We start from the raw sequence: 23,469 nt of genomic DNA on the forward strand, positions 1-23,469 counted from the left end.
TGACATTTGCGTTGCCTATTTGTATGAGAACAATGATGCTAATCTAAAAAACCCTTCTTAATCCACCTAGTGGTGTGATAATGCCTTTCTCTTCTTTCATAACAGTCTCATGAAAATATGTTTCATACTTTTATTAAATAATTTTGGATACTAATTTTGACACCAATTGATTCAGATTGATTCGAGTAGTTCACAAAAGCATGCTTCAGTGTTTATGTCACACAGTCAGCATCATTTTTCCAAACTAGTGCTTGACATTTGCGTTGCCTATTTGTATGAGAACAGTGATGCTAATCTAAAATAAAAAAAGCCTTCTTAGTCCACTTAGTGAAATTTTCATATATCTTGAAAAATCACCATAGGGGGGAGTAAATGAAATTTTCGAAATCGAAAAAAAATTTTTGATGCCAAAAGGCTTAGAATTGCATGAAACGTCGAGATTTAGTGTCATCTCGAAAAAAAATTTTTTTGAAAAAGTCGACTTTTTGGGACTTAGAAAAAATATGAAAATTTTTCTAAGTCCCAGAAAGTTGATTTTTTCAAAAAAAAATTTTTTCGGGATAACACTAAATTTCGATGTTTTATGCAGTTTTAAGAGTTTTGGCATCAAAAAAAATTTTTTATTTTGGAAATTTCATGTACTCCCCCCTATGGTGCTTTTTCAAGATCGATAATTGTCAAACCTTTACCACCGGGCAGCACCCCTTAAGCATGTCCAATTTAGGTCAAATTTTGCATGAAGGCTTTTTTCGAGGTGCTTGAACTTTTGAGCACTAGAACTTTACGAAAATAGAGTTGATCCCAAAATTTTGGCACCCTTATATATACAAGAGCGGTAAAAATCAACGTGTTTTGTCGGTTACGTCACTTATACAATCATATTTCTGGAACCAAAAGTCACAGCCATTTGATCTTCGAACTTGATCAATGGCTCGCCAGTAGCTTTCAAACGAGTCCAAGTTTGTTAAAATCGGATCAGCCATCTCTGAGAAAATTGAGCGCGTTCAAATACAACGCTTTTTGTCGGTTACGTCACTTATACAATCATATCTCCGGAACCAAAAGTCACAGCCATTTGATCTTCGAACTTGATCAATGGTCCGACAGTAGCTTTCAAACGAGCCCAAGTTTGTTAAAATCGGTTCAGCCATCTCTGAGAAAATTGAGCGCGTTCAAATAGCACGATTTTTGTCGGTTACGTCACTTATACAATCATATCTCCGGAACCAAAAGTCACAGCCATTTGATCTTCGAACTTGATCAATGGCCCGCCAGTAGCTTTCAAACGAGTCCAAGTTTGTTCAAATCGGTTCAGCCATCTCTGAGAAAATTGAGCGCGTTCAAATACAACGCTTTTTGTCGGTTACGTCACTTATAGAATCATATCTCCTGAACCAAAAATCACAGCCATTTGATCTTCGAACTTGATCAATGGCCCGACAGTAGCTTTCAAACGAGCCCAAGTTTGTTCAAATCGGTTCAGCCATCTCTGAGAAAATTGAGCGCGTTCAAATATCTTCGAAAAGTGCACACACATACACACACACACACATACACACACACACATACACACACACACACACAGACATTTTCCGATCTCGACGAACTGAGTCGAATGGTATATAACACTATGGGTCTCCGAGGCTCCGTTCGAAAGTCGGTTTTTCCAGCAATTCTAATACCTTTCTATAGAGAAAGGCAAAAAGCCTTCTTAGTCCACTTAGTGAAATTTTCATATATCTTGAAAAATCACCATAGGGGGGAGTACATGAAATTTTCAAAATCGAAAAAAAAATTTTGATGCCAAAAGGCTTAGAATTGCATGAAACGTCGAGATTTAGTGTCATCTCGAAAAAAAATTTTTTGGAAAAAATCGACTTTTTGGGACTTAGAAAAAATATGAAAATTTTTCTAAGTCCCAGAAAGTTGATTTTTTCAAAAAAATTTTTTTTTGAGATGACACTAAATTTCGATGTTTTATGCAGTTTTAAGAGTTTTGGCATCAAAAAAAATTTTCGATTTTGGAAATTTCATGTACTCCCCCCTATGGTGCTTTTTCAAGATCGATAATTGTCAAACCTTTACCACCGGGCAGCACCCCTTAAGCATGTCCGATTTAGGTCAAATTTTGCATGAAGGCTTTTTTCGAGGTGCTTAAACTTTTGAGCACTAGAACTTTACGAAAATAGAGTTGATCCCAAAATTTTGGCACCCTTATATATACAAGAGCGGTAAAAATCAACGTGTTTTGTCGGTTACGTCACTTATACCATCATATATCTGGAACCAAAAGTCACAACCATTTGATCTTCGAACTTGATCAACGGCCCGACAGTAGCTTTCAAACGAGCCCAAGTTTGTTAAAATCGGATCAGCCATCTCTGAGAAAATTGAGCGCGTTCAAATACAACGCTTTTTGTCGATTACGTCACTTATACAATCATATCTCCGGAACCAAAAGTCACAGCCATTTGATCTTCGAACTTGATCAATGGCCCGCGAGTAGCTTTCAAACGAGTCCAAGTTTGTTCAAATCGGTTCAGCCATCTCTGAGAAAATTGAGCGCGTTCAAATACAACGCTTTTTGTCGGTTACGTCACTTATACAATCATATCTCCGGAACCAAAAGTCACAGCCATTTTATCTTCGAACTTGATCAATGCCCCGATGGTAGCTTTCAAACGAGCCTAAGTTTGTTAAAATCGGTTGAGCCATCTCTGAGAAAATTGAGCGCGTTCAAATATCTTCGAAAAGTGCACACACATACACACACACACACATACACACACACACACACACACACACATACACACACACACACACACAGACATTTTCCGATCTCGTCGAGCTGAGTCGAATGGTATATAACACTATGGGTCTCCGAGGCTCCGTTCGAAAGTCGGTTTTTCCAGCAATTCTAATACCTTTCTATAGAGAAAGGCAAAAAGCCTTCTTAGTCCACTTAGTGAAATTTTCATATATCTTGAAAAATCACCATAGGGGGGAGTACATGAAATTTTCAAAATCGAAAAAAAAATTTTGATGCCAAAAGGCTTAGAATTGCATGAAACGTCGAGATTTAGTGTCATCTCGAAAAAAAATTTTTTGGAAAAAATCGACTTTTTGGGACTTAGAAAAAATATGAAAATTTTTCTAAGTCCCAGAAAGTTGATTTTTTCAAAAAAATTTTTTTTTGAGATGACACTAAATTTCGATGTTTTATGCAGTTTTAAGAGTTTTGGCATCAAAAAAAATTTTCGATTTTGGAAATTTCATGTACTCCCCCCTATGGTGCTTTTTCAAGATCGATAATTGTCAAACCTTTACCACCGGGCAGCACCCCTTAAGCATGTCCGATTTAGGTCAAATTTTGCATGAAGGCTTTTTTCGAGGTGCTTAAACTTTTGAGCACTAGAACTTTACGAAAATAGAGTTGATCCCAAAATTTTGGCACCCTTATATATACAAGAGCGGTAAAAATCAACGTGTTTTGTCGGTTACGTCACTTATACCATCATATATCTGGAACCAAAAGTCACAACCATTTGATCTTCGAACTTGATCAACGGCCCGACAGTAGCTTTCAAACGAGCCCAAGTTTGTTAAAATCGGTTCAGCCATCTCTGAGAAAATTGAGCGCGTTCAAATATCTTCTAAAAGTACACACACACATACACACACACACACACACACACACACACACACACACACACACACACACACACACACACACACACATACACACACACACACAGACATTTTCCGATCTCGTCGAGCTGAGTCGAATGGTATATAACACTATGGGTCTCCGAGGCTCCGTTCGAAAGTCGGTTTTTCCAGCAATTCTAATACCTTTCTATAGAGAAAGGCAAAAAGCCTTCTTCAGGAATCAGGAATCAGAACAAATTGGCTCGAATGGCACGTTCCCCTTGATATTTGGAGATTTGTGCCTTGCCATCCATATTATTTGTTTTCATCATTTTCCCGATGTGTTAGAGGGAGGGATCGAAGGGAAATGGTAAGGTTTGGACTAGGAGAATGGGGGAAATTGACGACACAAAAAACATAGAAAGCAGAAGTAAATTCTGCACCCCTGAGGGATGCTGAACAATCTGCTGGGGATCACATTTAGTGAAAGCAGAAGTAAATTCTGAACCTTTGCGAGGTCCCGAACAGTCTGCTCTTAAAGCCTATTCAGGTTTGTTACTATGTACGTTTTTCTGATGAACGATACGTACATAGATTTTCTGAAAACCATAGTTCAGACGGAATTTTGTTTTCTCTAGAAGGCTCATTGAGTCATCGTCGATACTGCAGAAAAACATGCGTTTTCCCACAGTAACCGGACCCGCCTTGAGTAACATCCACCGATTCAACAAAATCCCCGGATTTTGCAGATCTAATCTCATCAGAACATCGGATACAGCCAACCCTTCCTCAGTATCCCAAGGAATAGGAAGGCAAACCCGATTTTGATGTAGACTGTAGGGTTCAATAATGAACTTACTATCGCCAGCCTGCTGGTTTATCAAACCAAGCTTCTGCTTGAGCCAGGCACTGCTCATCTCATTCTCCGGAGAGAACCAGACGATGCCGTACCTAAGTCCACAGCCTTTGAAGCTTGGTATAAACTCCGTAGACGGCGTTGTGAAGAGACATTTGTTCAAGTCTCTTAATAAATGGGCTTTCAGGTCCTCAGTGAACATACCGTTCAACATCCGGACCTGAAAGCGTTCAGTTTGTTCGGACAAGTGGCCTCTAGAAGCAGAAGCCGCCTTTCCGAGAGCTTGTCTTTTGCGAATCTTCTTTTTTAGATTTCGCTCAAAGTTTTTACCTTTGTCTTCGCCTTCTGTTTCAACGGTGGAAGGCGAAGGACCGGGTTGAACATCCATCGCAGTCTGACTACTCTCGAATCCATTCCCTCTGACTTCCATATTCTGGTCGTTCCGACACTTTGTGACGGAACTCCCAGGTTTCTGGCCATCAGACGGTTCGGAATGAGAGCAGTCAGATGATTGGATGTATTTTGTATCCATTTTCCGAAAAATAAAAGAGAAAAAAGCGATACGAATTTAAAGCGTGAAAGCGCGCGAGGAAATACTCAACCTTTCGCTAGTGCGATCCAAAGTAAAAGAAAGCCGAAAGTGCGTTCCAAAAGAACAGAGTTGGATACTCACTAATACTTTAATCCTAATTAGGTAATCCCAAATTCTATGGCAGAGAATTTGTACGCAATTATATTCACAAGTAAATATAAATGCTTCGTATGGACGAGTGTGACAAACTGTCCAAATCTACACACACCGACCGAAGATACACTTGAAGTGTTAAATCGGAGTAATAAATTGTACACACAGTGGTGCAAACGTTCGAGACATGCTCGGCAAACCCGCAGCCCAACTGAAAACCCCAGAGCAGCCCCCCCAAAAGCTGTTATAAACCAACAGAACAATAAATACCACAGAGGTCAAAGTGCAAAAATGACATCTGATTTGCATCCAGTGCACTGTCTCCACAGCCAAGGGAAAAAGGAAGCGACCAGGACATCAATTTGAGCAGCACTGTTCGCGAGCAGTTCCCAAACCGTCCACACCGCGGTGTACAATTTAACACTCCTGTATCTATATAGAACAGCTAGCGCTGGCTTACCGCGCAGATTCCCTGCATGGCGCCAAGTAGTAAAGGGATATAATTTAAATCCAACGATCACACAGCGACAGATCGTGTGGAGATGAGCCAGAATGCTATTTACACATATAGCGAGTGCCCAAACAAAAAAGTTTGAAACTTTACTATCTTACCGGTATTGACCAGTACAAATAGTTTTACACCACCAGTTGCGATTGAAAGGCAACCGATTGGTGTGTATTTTGCATCTGTCACATACCTGAGTGCCCAAAGGCACCGAATGTAATGTGAAGATAGAGTGCAAAAACATTTATTTTTCCTCAGTGACACACATAGGAAGAATAAACTTACCTGAATGGTATGAGTTCATATCAAACCTGTATACTAGCCAAAGGGCTAATGGAATCCTATATACCGATGTTTGACCGGCAATATAATAAAAACACAAACACTGGCTTGCGAAGACGCGATGATCGAAGCGACCATGGCGAAAAAAAGATCAGCAGCCATCAATTTGGCTGATCGGCACTTTAAAATATGCTGTTTCCAGCCACTAAAATGCACTCATTGCATCATTATAGGGTGCGACAACCCTTTAAAAACACTGAAACCACTTCTATAGCTTCCACTCGCGCAGTTTTCACTGTTTAAACCGACTTTTATTTCGGAGGGTGTTTGTGGTGTTGTGTCCACTACCCGATCACTTCACTCCTGCCTAAAGCAACACACCGCCAGTAGCTTTCAAACGAGTCCAAGTTTGTTCAAATCGGTTCAGCCATCTCTGAGAAAATTGAGCGCGTTCAAATACAACGCTTTTTGTCGGTTACGTCACTTATACAATCATATCTCCGGAACCAAAAGTCACAGCCATTTTATCTTCGAACTTGATCAATGCCCCGATAGTAGCTTTCAAACGAGCCTAAGTTTGTTAAAATCGGTTGAGCCATCTCTGAGAAAATTGAGCGCGTTCAAATATCTTCGAAAAGTGCACACACATACACACACACACACATACACACACACACACACAGACATTTTCCGATCTCGTCGAGCTGAGTCGAATGGTATATAACACTATGGGTCTCCGAGGCTCCGTTCGAAAGTCGGTTTTTCCAGCAATTCTAATACCTTTCTATAGAGAAAGGCAAAAAGCCTTCTTAGTCCACTTAGTGAAATTTTCATATATCTTGAAAAATCACCATAGGGGGGAGTACATGAAATTTTCAAAATCGAAAAAAAAATTTTGATGCCAAAAGGCTTAGAATTGCATGAAACGTCGAGATTTAGTGTCATCTCGAAAAAAAATTTTTTGGAAAAAATCGACTTTTTGGGACTTAGAAAAAATATGAAAATTTTTCTAAGTCCCAGAAAGTTGATTTTTTCAAAAAAATTTTTTTTTGAGATGACACTAAATTTCGATGTTTTATGCAGTTTTAAGAGTTTTGGCATCAAAAAAAATTTTCGATTTTGGAAATTTCATGTACTCCCCCCTATGGTGCTTTTTCAAGATCGATAATTGTCAAACCTTTACCACCGGGCAGCACCCCTTAAGCATGTCCGATTTAGGTCAAATTTTGCATGAAGGCTTTTTTCGAGGTGCTTAAACTTTTGAGCACTAGAACTTTACGAAAATAGAGTTGATCCCAAAATTTTGGCACCCTTATATATACAAGAGCGGTAAAAATCAACGTGTTTTGTCGGTTACGTCACTTATACCATCATATATCTGGAACCAAAAGTCACAACCATTTGATCTTCGAACTTGATCAACGGCCCGACAGTAGCTTTCAAACGAGCCCAAGTTTGTTAAAATCGGATCAGCCATCTCTGAGAAAATTGAGCGCGTTCAAATACAACGCTTTTTGTCGATTACGTCACTTATACAATCATATCTCCGGAACCAAAAGTCACAGCCATTTGATCTTCGAACTTGATCAATGGCCCGCCAGTAGCTTTCAAACGAGTCCAAGTTTGTTCAAATCGGTTCAGCCATCTCTGAGAAAATTGAGCGCGTTCAAATACAACGCTTTTTGTCGGTTACGTCACTTATACAATCATATCTCCGGAACCAAAAGTCACAGCCATTTTATCTTCGAACTTGATCAATGCCCCGATAGTAGCTTTCAAACGAGCCTAAGTTTGTTAAAATCGGTTGAGCCATCTCTGAGAAAATTGAGCGCGTTCAAATATCTTCGAAAAGTGCACACACATACACACACACACACACATACACACACACACACATACACACACACACACACAGACATTTTCCGATCTCGTCGAGCTGAGTCGAATGGTATATAACACTATGGGTCTCCGAGGCTCCGTTCGAAAGTAGGTTTTTCCAGCAATTCTAATACCTTTCTATAGAGAAAGGCAAAAAGCCTTCTTAGTCCACTTAGTGAAATTTTCATATATCTTGAAAAATCACCATAGGGGGGAGTACATGAAATTTTCGAAATCGAAAAAAAATTTTTGATGCCAAAAGGCTTAGAATTGCATGAAACGTCGAGATTTAGTGTCATCTCGAAAAAAAATTTTTGAAAAAATCGACTTTTTGGGACTTAGAAAAAATATGAAGTCCCAGAAAGTTGATTTTTTCAAAAAAAAATTTTTTTGAGATGACACTAAATTTCGATGTTTTATGCAATTTTAAGAGTTTTGGCATCAAAAAAAATTTTCGATTTTGGAAATTTCATGTACTCCCCCCTATGGTGCTTTTTCAAGATCGAAAATTGCCAAACCTTTACCACCGGGCAGCACCCCTTAAGCATGTCCGATTTAGGTCAAATTTTGCATGAAGGTTTTTTTCGAGGTGCTTAAACTTTTGAACACCAGAACTTTACGAAAATAGAGTTGATCCCAAAATTTTGGCACCCTTATATATATAAGAGCTGTAAAAATCAACGTGTTTTGTCGGTTACGTCACTTATACCATCATATATCTGGAACCAAAAGTCACAACCATTTGATCTTCGAACTTGATCAACGGCCCGACAGTAGCTTTCAAACGAGCCCAAGTTTGTTAAAATCGGATCAGCCATCTCTGAGAAAATTGAGCGCGTTCAAATACAACGCTTTTTGTCGGTTACGTCACTTATACAATCATATCTCCGGAACCAAAACTCACAGCCATTTGATCTTCGAACTTGATCAATGGTCCGACAGTAGCTTTCAAACGAGCCCAAGTTTGTTAAAATCGGTTCAGCCATCTCTGAGAAAATTGAGCGCGTTCAAATAGCACGATTTTTGTCGGTTACGTCACTTATACAATCATATCTCCGGAACCAAAAGTCACAGCCATTTGATCTTCGAACTTGATCAATGGCCCGACAGTAGCTTTCAAACAAGCCCAAGTTTGTTAAAATCGGTTGAGCCATCTCTGAGAAAATTGAGCGCGTTCAAATATCTTCGAAAAGTGCACATACATACATACACACACACACACACACACACACACACACACACACACACACACACACACACACACACACACACACACACACACACACATACACACACACACACACACACACACAGACATTTTCCGATCTCGTCGAGCTGAGTCGAATGGTATATAACACTATGGGTCTCCGAGGCTCCGTTCGAAAGTCGGTTTTTCCAGCAATTCTAATACCTTTCTATAGAGAAAGGCAAAAAGCCTTCTTAGTCCACTTAGTGAAATTTTCATATAATTTGAAAAATCACCATAGGGGGGAGTACATGAAATTTTCGAAATCGAAAAAAAATTTTTGATGCCAAAAGGCTTAGAATTGCATGAAACGTCGAGATTTAGTGTCATCCCAAAAAAAATTTTTTTTTGAAAAAATCGACTTTTTGGGACTTAGAAAATATATGAAAATTTTTCTAAGTCCGAGAAAGTTGATTTTTTCAAAAAAAAAATTTTTTTTTGAGATGACACTAAATTTTGATGTTTTATGCAGTTTTAAGAGTTTTGGCATCAAAAAAAATTTTCGATTTTGGAAATTTCATGTACTTCCCCCTATGGTGCTTTTTCAAGATCGAAAATTGTCAAACCTTTACCACCGGGCAGCACCCCTTAAGCATGTCCGATTTAGGTCAAATTTTGCATGAAGGCTTTTTTCGAAGTGCTTAAACATTTGAGCACTAGAACTTAACGACAAAAGAGGTGATCCCAAAATTTTGGCACCCTTATATATATAAGAGCGGTAAAAATCAACGTGTTTTGTCGGTTACGTCATTTATACCATCATATATCTGGAACCAAAAGTCACAACCATTTGATCTTCGAACTTGATCAACGGCCCGACAGTAGCTTTCAAACGAGCCCAAGTTTGTTAAAATCGGATCAGCCATCTCTGAGAAAATTGAGCGCGTTCAAATACAACGCTTTTTGTCGGTTACGTCACTTATACAATCATATCTCCGGAACCAAAAGTCACAGCCATTTGATCTTCGAACTTGATCAATGGCCCGACAGTAGCTTTCAAACGAGCCCAAGTTTGTTAAAATCGGTTCAGCCATCTCTGAGAAAATTGAGCGCGTTCAAATATCTTCTAAAAGTACACACACACATACACACACACACACACACACACACACACACACACACACACACACACACACACACACACACACACACACACACACACACACACACACACACACACACACACACACACACACACACACAGACATTTTCCGATCTCGTCGAACTGAGTCGAATGGTATATAACACTATGGGTCTCCGAGGCTCCGTTCGAAAGTCGGTTTTTCCAGCAATTCTAATACCTTTCTATAGAGAAAGGCAAAAAGAACCGGCATTTTCTATTTTAAAATTCCCGGGCTTGTCCAATCGATAAACTTTTATTCTCTCAACGTTGGAAACACTTTTATACACATTCTGTCAAATTTTGACACATATCGTACGATTAGTTTTTGTTTGGCGTCTATACAAAGAAGTTGAAAAATTTTCGTGTGGCGAATTTTATAATGGATGGTTTCGGCTCGCCTTCGAAGCGCCATTCTGTCGATTGTTGTGCAGTTTCGACGTCATATTCATAGATCCACACCTCATCACCAGTTATGATGCATTCGATGAATATGAAGTCACTATCTGCGTTGGAAATCATCTCTTTGGTCACATCAACACGACGCTGTTTTTGAATGAAATTCAGCTTTTTTGGCACCAGCGACGCATTTCAAACTCAAAACATCAGTTAAAATGTGTTCGGCTGATCCATAATAGATGCCCAACAACACAGCAATGTCTCTAATCGGTACAGAACGATTTTGCAACACGATTGGCTTCGCCGATTCAATGTTTTCTTCAGTAACAGATGTTGTTGGGCGGCCAGGGATCTCATCATGATCCAAGCTTGTACGACCACCTTGAACCGTTTATACCACTCGTATGCCTATGTTTTTCCTATACACGATTCACCAAAGGCCTTTTCTAACATTTTCAACGTTTCGGAACACTTAAATCCATTTGCAACACAAAATTTGATGCACGCACGTTCTTCTAAATTTTCATTCATTATAAAAATCGCCACACGAAAATTTTTCAACTTCTTTGTATAGACGCCAAACAAAAACTAATCGTACGATATGCGTCAAAATTTGACAGAATGTGTATAAAAGTGTTGCCAACGTTGAGAGAATAAAAGTTTACCGATTGGACAAGCGCGGGAATTTTAAAATGAAAATTCCGGTTTTTTTTATCATAAGGTACATAACTTGAATTCGATCCTACGTCAATCTCGCGGCTGTGTTTCTGACATTACCAACTTCTAGTTTATAGCAAGTGAAAGAAACGTACAAAAGTTACAACATTTTAAGATTAATGTTTCTATTACTATGATCATTTTGGTTCGGAGATAACCGATACCAACTAAGGCTGACCAAAAGTGATTTGGTACGCACAACAAAACCTGTGATTCGTGATTGAATAAGTTGGAAAAGTTACAACGTTAGATGGTTACATTTCTCAAGTTCAAACAAAATTTCAAACCTTCCTCTTAATGGAGCCCATTACCAGTGCTAGAACCTTATTTTACAGTGATAACGGACAAGGAATCTGCGCATATTCCCACATTATCGAAATGACGGAATGAGCAATGAATTCTCACTCGACTGCTTGATTTTTCAGTGCTCGATCGGTTCAGTGCTAGAATTTTCGCCTGAGTTGGCTGCTTGATCAACCCGATTGACAGTGACATTATAAATGTCATTGAGTTTTCGCTCATTTTACGAATGTGTTAGTTAGTGTAAAAGTTAGGCGACTTAAGCCATTTCATTACACTCCAGCTACAGGTAGGACAACAGCTACAATGTAGGACTTTTTGGTTCATTTACAGCGAATTCCAACAATTTATGCTGCAATTCTAACAGGAACCGGTTATTTACTAGTTCTGTATATCCGAAAAACTTAAACTTATTCAGTTATATAATGTTTTCATTTGAAAAAATAAACTGAAAATCAGCAAGAAAACGTGCGAAATCGAGAAAAAATAAGAAGAAGACGAGCTGACAATTCAGTCTTCTCACTCAATTCCGAAAGATTTCCGAATCAACCGGTTGTAGGTAAAATTCATTGTTGCACTGGAGTTGGAATTGATTCGGAATTCATTGTGATTTCCACATGGAATCCCGAATGAAAATTTCTCGCCGATTCGGAATTGATTTGGAATCCATTCGGATCTGATAATGTGGGTTTTTTCATTTTGCCCGTATTTGCTAGCTGTCTTTGACTGTCAAGGTCGCTGCTTCGAAATTTTCCAATATTTTTCAATTTATCGAAATTCTCGTCAATTTTTTTGAAGAATTGATCTTATTAGCAGCATACCAATAAAGAACTGACCAAATCTCGTCAAACGATGACCAGTGGTGGTAAAGCATCGATTCTGAACACGCAAAACGTGTTCGTTCCGAACCAAAAAGCGAACCACCATCGCGAGTATAAATTTGCCGATACCATCGTTCGAGTCAGCATCGCCGAACCAAGAAGCGATGCTGATGGTGAAAGAACCGATGCTTTAATTTGTGAGCCTATCGTTACTAGTATGTTCATGAACATCCGATTCGAATACTATAGGCTGTTGCTTCGGATGAACCGACCTTTGTCAGCTACGGCAGGTCGTTAGAGTGTTTGGATAGTTCAGCAGAGTACACAGATAAAAATATTTTGTGAATTTACATTTATTTTCATGCACATATTTGGAGCAGGTAATTGAATGGAAAGTTACATTACAAAACTAAGCGATTTGTAAATATACAGCCTTGTTCAATGAAAAAGTAAATGCATTTCAATGTAATTTTACATCAATTATGGTTTTAAATCAGATTTTCGTTTCAACTGACGTCTGTTTAATAGTACTATTCGTTTACATGTCGTTTAAGTTTCATCTTTTCTTTCTGTGTATGGTTATTTTGAACATTTCCAGCAAGAGTGGGGTGGCTCAATATAGAAAATTGTAAATATTTTGACTTTTCTAAATTCTATGTTTAATTATTTGGTGAATCAATAGTAAACGAAATTTATTTTTTGGACATTTTTGGTGGGCGTAGGGTGATTATATATGGAAAATTGTGTAATTTTGGACTACTACCAAATCGGTGATCCATTGATTGATGAATCAATAGAAGTTCGAATTAAATAATTTTGCATACTTTATGTGAATGTACACACTAAGAAAAATTTACATCCTTGAAGATGCACATAAATGGAGCGTCGCGATTCACTTACATTCACAATTCAAAGCATGTAAAGATGAGTCATATCAGTAACTTCACAGTTAATGTAGCTGAAGCTTACATCGATACAGATGCAAAGTTTATTTTTACATGTTAGGAGAAGTAATATTGTGTCATAGCCGAAGAAATTACGGCATGCTTGAATTTACGTCAAGCGTAAATTTCATTTTTTCTAAGAGTGTAGGTAGAGTGGCTCAATGTGAAAAATTGCAAATTTTTAAACTATTGCAAACCTGATACTCCATTGATTAGTTAATCAATAGCATTTTGATTAGGATAATTTTGGGCATTTTCAACGAGCGTAGGGTGCCTGTATATGGAAAATATAAATTTTTTGACTAATCTCATTTCGATGCTCTATTGATTGATCATTCAATAACATTTCGATTAGGATAATTTTTTACATTTTCAGCGATCGTAGGGTGGCGCAATATGAAAATTTGTAAATATTTTGTCTTTTGCTGATTTTATATTCCATTTAATAGTGATAGTTTTGACATTTTCGACGACCGTAGGGTGGTGATATTTGAAAACTTTTAAAATTTTTGACTAATTTATTAATTAATATATTTATTTATTCAATGTCGAGTCAATGTTCTATTAATTGGTGAATCAATAACAGTTCCAATAGGACATTTCCAGCGAGCGTAGTGTGGTCCTATTTGAAAAATGTTAGTATTTGAATTTGCAAATCCGATGCTTTATTGAATTAAATTCGTATATGATAATTTTGGACATTTTCAGTGGGCGTAGAGTGGCTTTATATAAAAATATGGGAATATTTTACCTTTTGCTAATTCAATGTTTAATTGATAGCAATTGGAATATTAGAATTTTAAGCGTTTTTTCGGTGGTAACGCAGCTTTATATGAGGAATTGTGAATTGTTTTGGCAAATTTGATGCTGTATTGTTTAATATATCAATAGTAGTGGTGGTGAACCATACTATTTAAACATGCAAATCTTCGAAGTGCCTGTGATTTTGACACGCTATTTCTTTGCTTATAGAATATTAGTTTTGATGCTGTAGGTAGGCATGTCATCGAACCATAAATAATAAAACTACGCATCGAATGGAGCTCAATTGACCTTCCCCGATGGTCGGTCAACTGAATGGTTTGGAATATATTGCTTTGCTGAACAGCAAGCGAACTTTACCGTAAACCGAATGAACTGCTTTTGCATATTTTTGCTAGGAAAATATTTTTGAACAAATATGTAAAAAGCATTGGTGTTTGGTGTTTTTTACCACTACTGGTATGGAATTGGAAATAGTATAAAAATTACTATTATATATATTAAGCCATCCAGCACTCGCTGAGAACATCCAAAATTAACTAACTTTAATTGCAATTAATGCACTAATGAATATAACATCAAACATGCAAAAGTCAAAATGTTCATATTGAACCACCGCTCGCTAAAAACGTCAAAAATCATCCAATTCTACCTGCTCATCAATGATGATTCGCTCATCAATTGAACATTAAAACAGCATAAATCAAAATATTTTCAAATTTTTTTATTAAATCCCCCTACGATCGCTGAAAATGTTCAACATTATCTTATTTGAACTGCTAGTGATTCACCAATCAATAGAGCATCGAATTAACATTAGTCAAAATATTTTCCATATAACAGATCGGCTGAAAAGTTCGTATCGTTTCTATGAGAGGGCGCCACTAGAATTAAATCCATACCATTTTCATTTAGTACCAACCTTCAAAAGATACGTGTATAAATTTGACAGCTGTCTGATTATTAGTTTGTGAGATATTGCATTTTGAGTGAAGCTACTTTTGTTATTGTGAAAAAAATGGAAAAAAAGGAATTTCGTGTGTTGATGAAACACTACTTTTTGATGAAAAAAAGTGCCGCCGATACCAAAAATGGCTTGATGAGTGTTATCCAGACTCTGCACCGGGCGAAGCAACAATTCGTAAGTGGTTTGCAAAATTTCGTACTGGTCATAGGAGCACCGAAGACGATGAACGCAGTGGACGTCCAAAAGAGGCTGTTACCGATGAAAACGTGAAAAAAATCCACAAAATGATTTTCAATGACCGTAAAGTGAAGTTGATCGAGATAGCTGACACCCTAAAGATATCAAAGGAACGTGTTGGAAATATTATTCACGAATATTTGGATATGAGAAAGCTTTGTGCAAAATGGGTGCCGCGTGAGCTCACAATCGATCAAAAACAACAACGAAAAACCATGCTGAAATTGAACGAATTGGGCTTCGAATTGCTCCCTCATCCACCGTATTCTCCAGATTTGGCCCCCAGTGACTTTTTCCTGTTTTCAGACCTCAAGAGAATGCTCGCTGGTAAAAAATTTAGAAGCAATGAAGAGGTAATCGCTGAAACTGAGGCCTATTTTGAGGCAAAGGACAAATCGTACTACAAAAATGGTATCGAAAAGTTGGAAGATCGCTATAATCGCTGTTTCGCCTCTGATGACAATTATGTTGAATAAGAAAAACGAATTTTGGCAAAAAAAATGTGTGTTTCTATTAAACGATACGAACTTTTCAGCCGAACTGTTACATGTACCAATTTATTAAACATCGAATTTGAAAAAGTAAAAATAAATCCCTTTTTCCTATAGAGCCACTCTACGTTTACTGAAAATGTCCAAATTATAGTCAAAAAGTTTACAAATTTTGCATATTCAGCCACCATACACTCGCTGAAAAAGTTCCAAATTATTCAATTCTTATTGTTAATGATTCTATAACCAAAAACCATAAAATTTGCAAAAGATCAAAAACTTACTATTTTCCATCATTCAGTAATAGCCGTTCAGCCGAGAAGGTTGTGTATAGAAGCGTACAGTTTAATAACGCTGGTTAGTTTACACGCGTTAAATACGACAACGGTTGAACTACAGGTAGAGACCTGTTGGCAGCAGCCGTTAAAAAGTATAGTCGTGCTGCATAAGAGAGCCCTAGTGCTGGGCCAAGCTGGTGAAGGAAACAACAAAGGGCGTTTCCCAAGCTCTACCCAGGCCACAATACACAGCCACAAGTGCTGAGCAAGAGAGTTCAAAGGCACATCGAAGAAGGAGAGTGCAAAGGCACACCGGTGCGAAGGCACTTCGGTGCAGAAGCATATCGGTGCGGAGCACAAGGAAGAAGGAGACAAGACAACTCGGTCTTTCCACTGCCATACAACACGCAGGTATACACCGGTGACCTGCGCTGGTTACAGCTGGCGAAGACGAAAGCAAATCGGAATTCGAGTGGTGCTGGATGTCAGGTAGCAGTAGCATCACATCCAACAAGAACATCTAGAGCAACGAGGATCTACACGGCAGTGCAACGGAGATAGACAACAATTTCAAGGTAGAAGTTTTTTCTTTTCCTTTTAATTGAGTACTGTGTAGTGTTGGTTTCATTTTTTATTTTAAAGTTTGATTAAAAATTTTAATGTGATGGATGAATCCATGGACGTAAATCCTAGCATGAATCCTATACCCCCACGAACGAAAAAATATCAGGAGAGCTCTTCTGGGCCTTGGATAGTCTTTTTTAGACGTATATCAAAGCCATTAAACATTTACCAAATTTCTAAAGGTTTGACATCACGATACTCTTCAATCAAAGAGATCATAAAAGTAAATAACGATAAAATTCGTGTTGTGGTAAATAATTTGAAACACGCGAATGATATTGTCTCTTCGGAACATTTCATTAAAGAGTATAAAGTTTACATACCCTCCAAAGATGTCGAAATTGACGGTGTTGTTACCGAAGCGAGTCTTTCGGTAGATGATTTACTCAAGCATGGTGTTGGTCGTTTCAAGAACTCTATGCTTGAGGGTGTGAAAATACTGGAGTGCAAACAACTGTACTCAGTAGTTTATGAAGAGGGAAAAAAAGTTTATCGCCCATCAGACTCGTTTCGAGTGACATTTGCCGGATCTGCGTTGCCGTCCCATGTCTATGTCGATAAAATTAGCCTCCCTGTTCGGCTTTTTGTTCCAAATGTAATGAATTGTACGAACTGCAAAAAATTCGGACACACAGCTACTTACTGTAGCAATAAACCAAAATGTATTAAGTGTGAAGGACCTCATAAAGATAATGATTGCAACAAGGAAATTGAAAAATGTATTTATTGTGGGGAAAGTCCTCATGAGGATATTTCAGTATGCACTGCATTTAAAGTGCACAAAGACAAAATTAGGCTTTCTTTAAAAGCACGGTCTAAGCGCACATATGCAGAAATGCTTAAAACGGTCATTGATGTCCCCCCTTTGGAAACCGAAAACGGGTTTTCAAATCTAGAGGAACCAGAGGACTCTGACTCTGACGAAAATAGTGAAGGTAATTCGTTTATCACTACCCAAGGGTCAGTTAAGAGAAAGAAGTCTTCTTCCAAATTACCAAAAAAGACACCTAAAGTTTCATCTTCAAAAAAAGATCCCCGTGTTAAACAAAAAAAGTCAAAACCAAAGACTGTGCCTCCTGGTTTGTCAAATTCACAAACCAATCCAGGATCTAGCACAGAAAAAGGTAATAATCCTGTGGGCTCCATTTCACAGCCACCAACAGGATTACTGAAGTTTTCGGAAATTGTTGAATGGATTTTCTCAGCATTCAATATATCTGAACCCTTAAAGACCCTCATAATGGCATTCCTTCCAATAGCTAGAAATTTTTTGAAGCAGTTATCAGCTCAATGGCCAATTGTCTCAGGTTTTGTATCTTTTGATGGATAATTTATCACCCGCCGCAAATGATACAATCACTGTCCTGCAGTGGAATTGTCGAAGCATCATGCCAAAACTTGATTCATTTAAAATTTTATTGCATAGTCAAAAATGTGATGTATTTGCTTTATGCGAAACATGGCTTACTTCAAACATAGCTTTAAATTTTAATGATTTTAACATTATACGTCTCGATAGAGACTCTCCGTATGGTGGAGTGCTTTTGGGAATTAAGAAATGCTGTTCCTTTTATAGATTAAACATCCCTTCAACTTCTAGTATAGAAGTTGTTGCTTGCCAAATAAACATTAAAGGCAAAGATATTTGCATAGCTTCGGTTTATATTCCTCCAAAAGCACAAGTTGGACAGCGACAGCTTAATGAAATGGTTGAAGCCCTTCCTGCTCCACGATTGATTCTGGGGGATTTAAATTCGCACGGAATGATGTGGGGTTCCGTTTACAATGATAGCAGATCATCTTTAATACAAAACATTTGTGACAATTTTAGCATGACGGTATTAAATATGGGTAGCATGACACGGATCCCAAGACCTCCTGCACGCCCAAGTGCATTAGATCTATCTCTTTGCTCAACATCAATTCGACTAGATTGCACCTGGAAAATATTGCCTGATTTACACGGTAGCGATCATTTACCAATCATCATCTCAATTAGCTGTAACAAATGTATTGCTAATTCAGCTAGTATTCCATATGATTTGACAAAAAATATCGACTGGATTAAATACCAAAGTAGAATCTCTAGTATTTTGAATTCAATGGAAGAGCTCCCTCCACTTGAAGAATATGACTTCCTCATTTGTTCGATTCTGGAGGCAGCAGAACAATCCCAAACTAAACGCTTTCCTGGGCCAACGACTAACAGAAGGCCTCCCAACCCCTGGTGGGACAAAGAGTGCTCAGAGGCTAAACTCGCAAAACAAAATGCTTGCAAGACGTTTCTAAAACGGGGAGGAGGAACTCCTCAGAATTTTGAAAAGCTTATGATTTTAGAAACCAAGTACAAGAGCATACTTCGAGCCAAAAAATGTAGCTATTGGAGACATTTTGTCGAAGGTTTGTCAAGAGAAACCTCAATGAGCACTCTTTGGAATACGGCCAGACGAATGAGGAATCGTAACGTGGGCAATGAGAGTGATGAATACTCGAACCGATGGATATTTGACTTTGCTAGGAAAGTTTGCCCAGATTCTGTTCCTACGCAAAGCATTATACGGGAATCTCCTCCAAATAATGGTTTTATTAATAACCCATTTTCAATGATGGAATTTTCTATAGCACTCTTGTCTTGTAACAATAACGCCCCTGGGTTGGACAGAATTAAATTCAACTTGGTGAAGAATCTGCCCAACCTCGCAAAAAGACGTTTGTTGGAATTGTTCAACAAGTTTCTTGAGCAAAATATTGTTCCACCTGACTGGAGACAAGTGAAAGTTATCGCCATTCAAAAACCGGGGAAACCAGCTTCCAATCACAACTCATATAGACCCATTGCGATGTTGTCCTGCATCAGAAAATTGTTCGAAAAAAATATTCTACGACGTCTCGACACTTGGGTCGAGACGAACGGTTTGTTGTCAGATACTCAGTTTGGCTTCCGTAGAAATAAAGGGACGAATGATTGCCTTGCATTACTTTCGTCTGACATCCAAATTGCCTTCGCTCAAAAGCAACAAATGGCATCTGTATTTTTAGACATTAAAGGAGCATTTGATTCAGTTTCCATTGATGTTCTTTCAGACAAGCTCCACCAACATGGACTTCCAGCGGTTATAAATAATTATTTGCACAACCTTTTGTCAGAGAAGTGCATGTATTTTTCACATGGCGATTTGGCAACATTCAGAATTAGCTACATGGGTCTCCCGCAAGGCTCATGCCTCAGTCCGCTCCTCTATAATTTTTACGTGAATGACATTGACAGCTGTCTAGTAACCCCATGTACACTAAGGCAATTGGCAGATGATGGCGTGGTTTCAGTTACTGGACCCAAAACTTTTGATCTGCATAAACCATTGCAAGATACCTTAGATAACTTGTCCGATTGGGCTGTTCATCTTGGTATCGAATTCTCTGCGGAGAAAACAGAGTTTGTCGTCTTTTCAAGAAAGCATGATCCCGCGCAGCTTCAGCTCCATATGATGGGAAGAATGATCCAACAGGTTTTAACTTTTAAATACCTCGGGGTGTGGTTCGATTCCAAATGCACGTGGGGAGGACACGTTAGGTATCTGATAACGAAATGCCAACAAAGAGTAAATTTTCTTCGAACAATAACAGGATCTCATCCGCAAGATCTAATAAAATTGTATCAAACAACGATACTTTCAGTGATGGAATATGGATGCGTTTGTTTTCGTTCCGCTGCAAACTCTCATTTTATCAAACTTGAGCGAATTCAGTACCGTTGTTTGCGAATTGCCTTAGGCTGCATGCATTCGACACATACAATGAGTCTTGAAGTTCTGGCGGGAGTTCTTCCATTAAAAGATCGATTTTGGGAGCTTTCATCACGCCTGCTAATAAGATGTGAGGTGCTGAATCCCATGGTAATTAATAATTTCGAACGACTAGTCGAGCTTCGATCTCAAACAAAATTCATGACAGTATATTTTAACCATATGTCACAGGAAATCAACCCTTCAAGATATATTCCTATCCGTGTCAGCATCCTAAGTGCCCCTGACTCAACTTTATTTTTCGATACATCCATGCAGCGTGAAGTGCGTGGAATCCCGGATCATCTACGCTCGACGGAAATCCCAAAAATATTTTCAAGTAAGTTCAGGCATATTGACTCTGAGAAAATGTTTTACACGGACGGATCGCGAATTGAAGAAGCGACAGGGTTTGGTATGTTCAACAATAATGTTTCGGCCTCATTTAGGCTTCAAGAACCTGCATCTGTTTATATAGCAGAGCTAGCAGCAGTTCATTATAGTTTGAGTGTAATCGTCACATTAATTCCAAACCATTATTTCCTCTTCACAGATAGTCTGAGTGCAATTGAAGCCATTCGCTCAAACATGACTGGCAAAAATGAACCGTTTTTCTTGGGCAAAATAAAACAGTGCCTGAACGACATATTGAACAATAATTATCTAATCACTATAGTCTGGGTCCCGGCTCATTGCTCCATTCCTGGCAATGAAAGAGCCGATATTTTAGCCAAACGTGGTGCTATTGAGGGTGAAATTTATGAGAGACCAATTGCTTTCAACGAATTCTATAGCTCGTCTCGCCAAAGAACACTTGCCAGCTGGCAAGCTTCTTGGGATAAAGATGATCTGGGTCGGTGGATGCACTCAATTATTCCGAAAATATCGACAAAGGCATGGTTCAGGGGACTGGATGTGAGTAGAGATTTCATTCGTGTGATGTCCAGACTCATGTCCAATCACTACACGTTAGATGCACATCTCCTTCGAATTGGGCTCTCCGAGACTAATCATTGTGCTTGCGGAGAAGGTTATCGGGATATTGATCATGTCGTTTGGACATGCGTGGAGTATCGTGATGTCAGATCTCAACTAATAAATTCTTTGCGTACCCAAGGTAGACTATCCAATATCCCAGTTCGAGACATTCTTGCTTGTCGTGACCTTTCATACATGAAACTTATTTATCATTTCATAAAGAAAACTGGAGTTTCAATTTAATAAAGGCCCCTTTCAAGACTTAGTTCTGATCCCAGCTGCGTCCATGAGTTCAACCAATAGCTAAATTAGAATAAAAATTATGTAATGATACAAACAAACTCGAAACAGTTTATGAAATTATCAACAAAATGTCTGAAAATAACAGCTTATTTTATAATTTATAGAAGTTAATCGTTTGGTTCAAATAATATTTCCGAGTAGATTTCATAATTAATGACGAGTTACCTAAGATGATATTTAAGCTATAAGAGAATATGTTTTAATAAATTCAAAACGTTGTGACTATGTTAGAATTAAATTAGGATAAGAATATTATGTAAAAGTGATGCTACGGCGAAGAAAAACTTATGTAAACTGCCTTAAGAAATAAACGTATTTATGGAAAAAAAAAAATACTATTTTCCATATCGAGCCACCCTACGCACACTGATAATGTTCAAAATAATGCCATTTCAATTGCATTTGATCGTTTTATCAATCGAGCAAAAGAATTTCTTGGTGCTGATCACGTGTGCGTTGATAATTTCAAAACCAAGATGCGAGACTTGAAATCAACAAAGCATCGTATCGAACGCAGTTTACTCGACCCTCGCCGATGGTCCACCAACCGAACAGTTCAAAACAGATTGCTTCGCCGATCACCGAGCACAGAACACCTTCGCATTAACCGAGGGAATAGTTTTCGAACCTATCGCATGCTTACGCTCGGTGAACAGTTTTGAGTAAATTTGCAGAAGCATCGGCGTTCGGTTCGCAATTTACCACCACTGCTTATCACCATATGCTTACGGATAAACGGCTATACAAACGTTTCCGGCATTCTTCGATGTTAAATTGGGATGTCATCATCGAGAACGCGACAAATTGTTCCGTTTTTTTAACCGCAATTGCAAATCGCTTGCCAAATCATGCCCTTCAACGGGAACTTGATTCTTCCCAGTACATCTCCACGTTCAGTCGTTTGACAATGACATACACTCCAATTGAGCAATGACACACGTCCCAAATGGAAAACTATAGATTTTAGAATTAGCTCCATTTGAAAGTAAGAAGTTTCTCAGTTGTTTTAACTAATTATTCAGTTGAATTGAACTGAAATGCACGATACAACGTACTTATAGTGTAATTCTTATTTGGTAGGTATTCAATAGTAAAAACTAAGACATTTTATAGTTAACGCTAAACGTATTTTAGTTTTTAAAAAGCAGTGAAATATGCTGTTTGATTAACGTATTTTTGCCTGAGTAGCAAGAAACCAATGCTAGAACCTAATCTGTCAAGAAGCTAAATTGAAGCTGGCTCGTTCAAAACCAACGAAACGGTTTGCTCCATGCGAACGATTGTGTATTTCAACGATCGCTTCGACTCGAAATGCCACAGAGTAACACTATCCGCTACTTTCTGGTGGTGGATGTAGCCAAATTAATCATTGTTTACTTAACCAGTTAAAAGCACAAATTTTACCATGTCGAAAACGACACACAAAAAACTGCACTGTGGCAATCAACGATCTTGGCAGAGAGTTTAAAGCGAACTTAACAAAAATGCAATGCTGCCAAGCAACAGGAATAAAAAAAAATACCTCACAACAGGGACAAGCTATTCATTTTTATTAGTATTCATTAATAACAATTCTTCGCGAGAGGCAAAACGCGCATTGAATACCACGCACCAAACGTCGAGCATCGCGCCGCGAGACGAAGGAT

General features: G+C 38.3%; 1 protein-coding gene across 4 annotated transcripts in view; it reads left to right on the plus strand.

Annotated features, from left to right (window-relative positions):
• Positions 1 to 23,469, plus strand: part of LOC131432730 (activating transcription factor 3) — a 170,267-nt gene that overhangs the window by 141,791 nt on the left and 5,007 nt on the right. The window lies entirely within an intron of this gene.

The sequence above is a fragment of the Malaya genurostris genome, chromosome 2, assembly GCF_030247185.1.
Source record: "Malaya genurostris strain Urasoe2022 chromosome 2, Malgen_1.1, whole genome shotgun sequence".
In the NCBI taxonomy this organism is placed as follows: domain Eukaryota; kingdom Metazoa; phylum Arthropoda; class Insecta; order Diptera; family Culicidae; genus Malaya; species Malaya genurostris.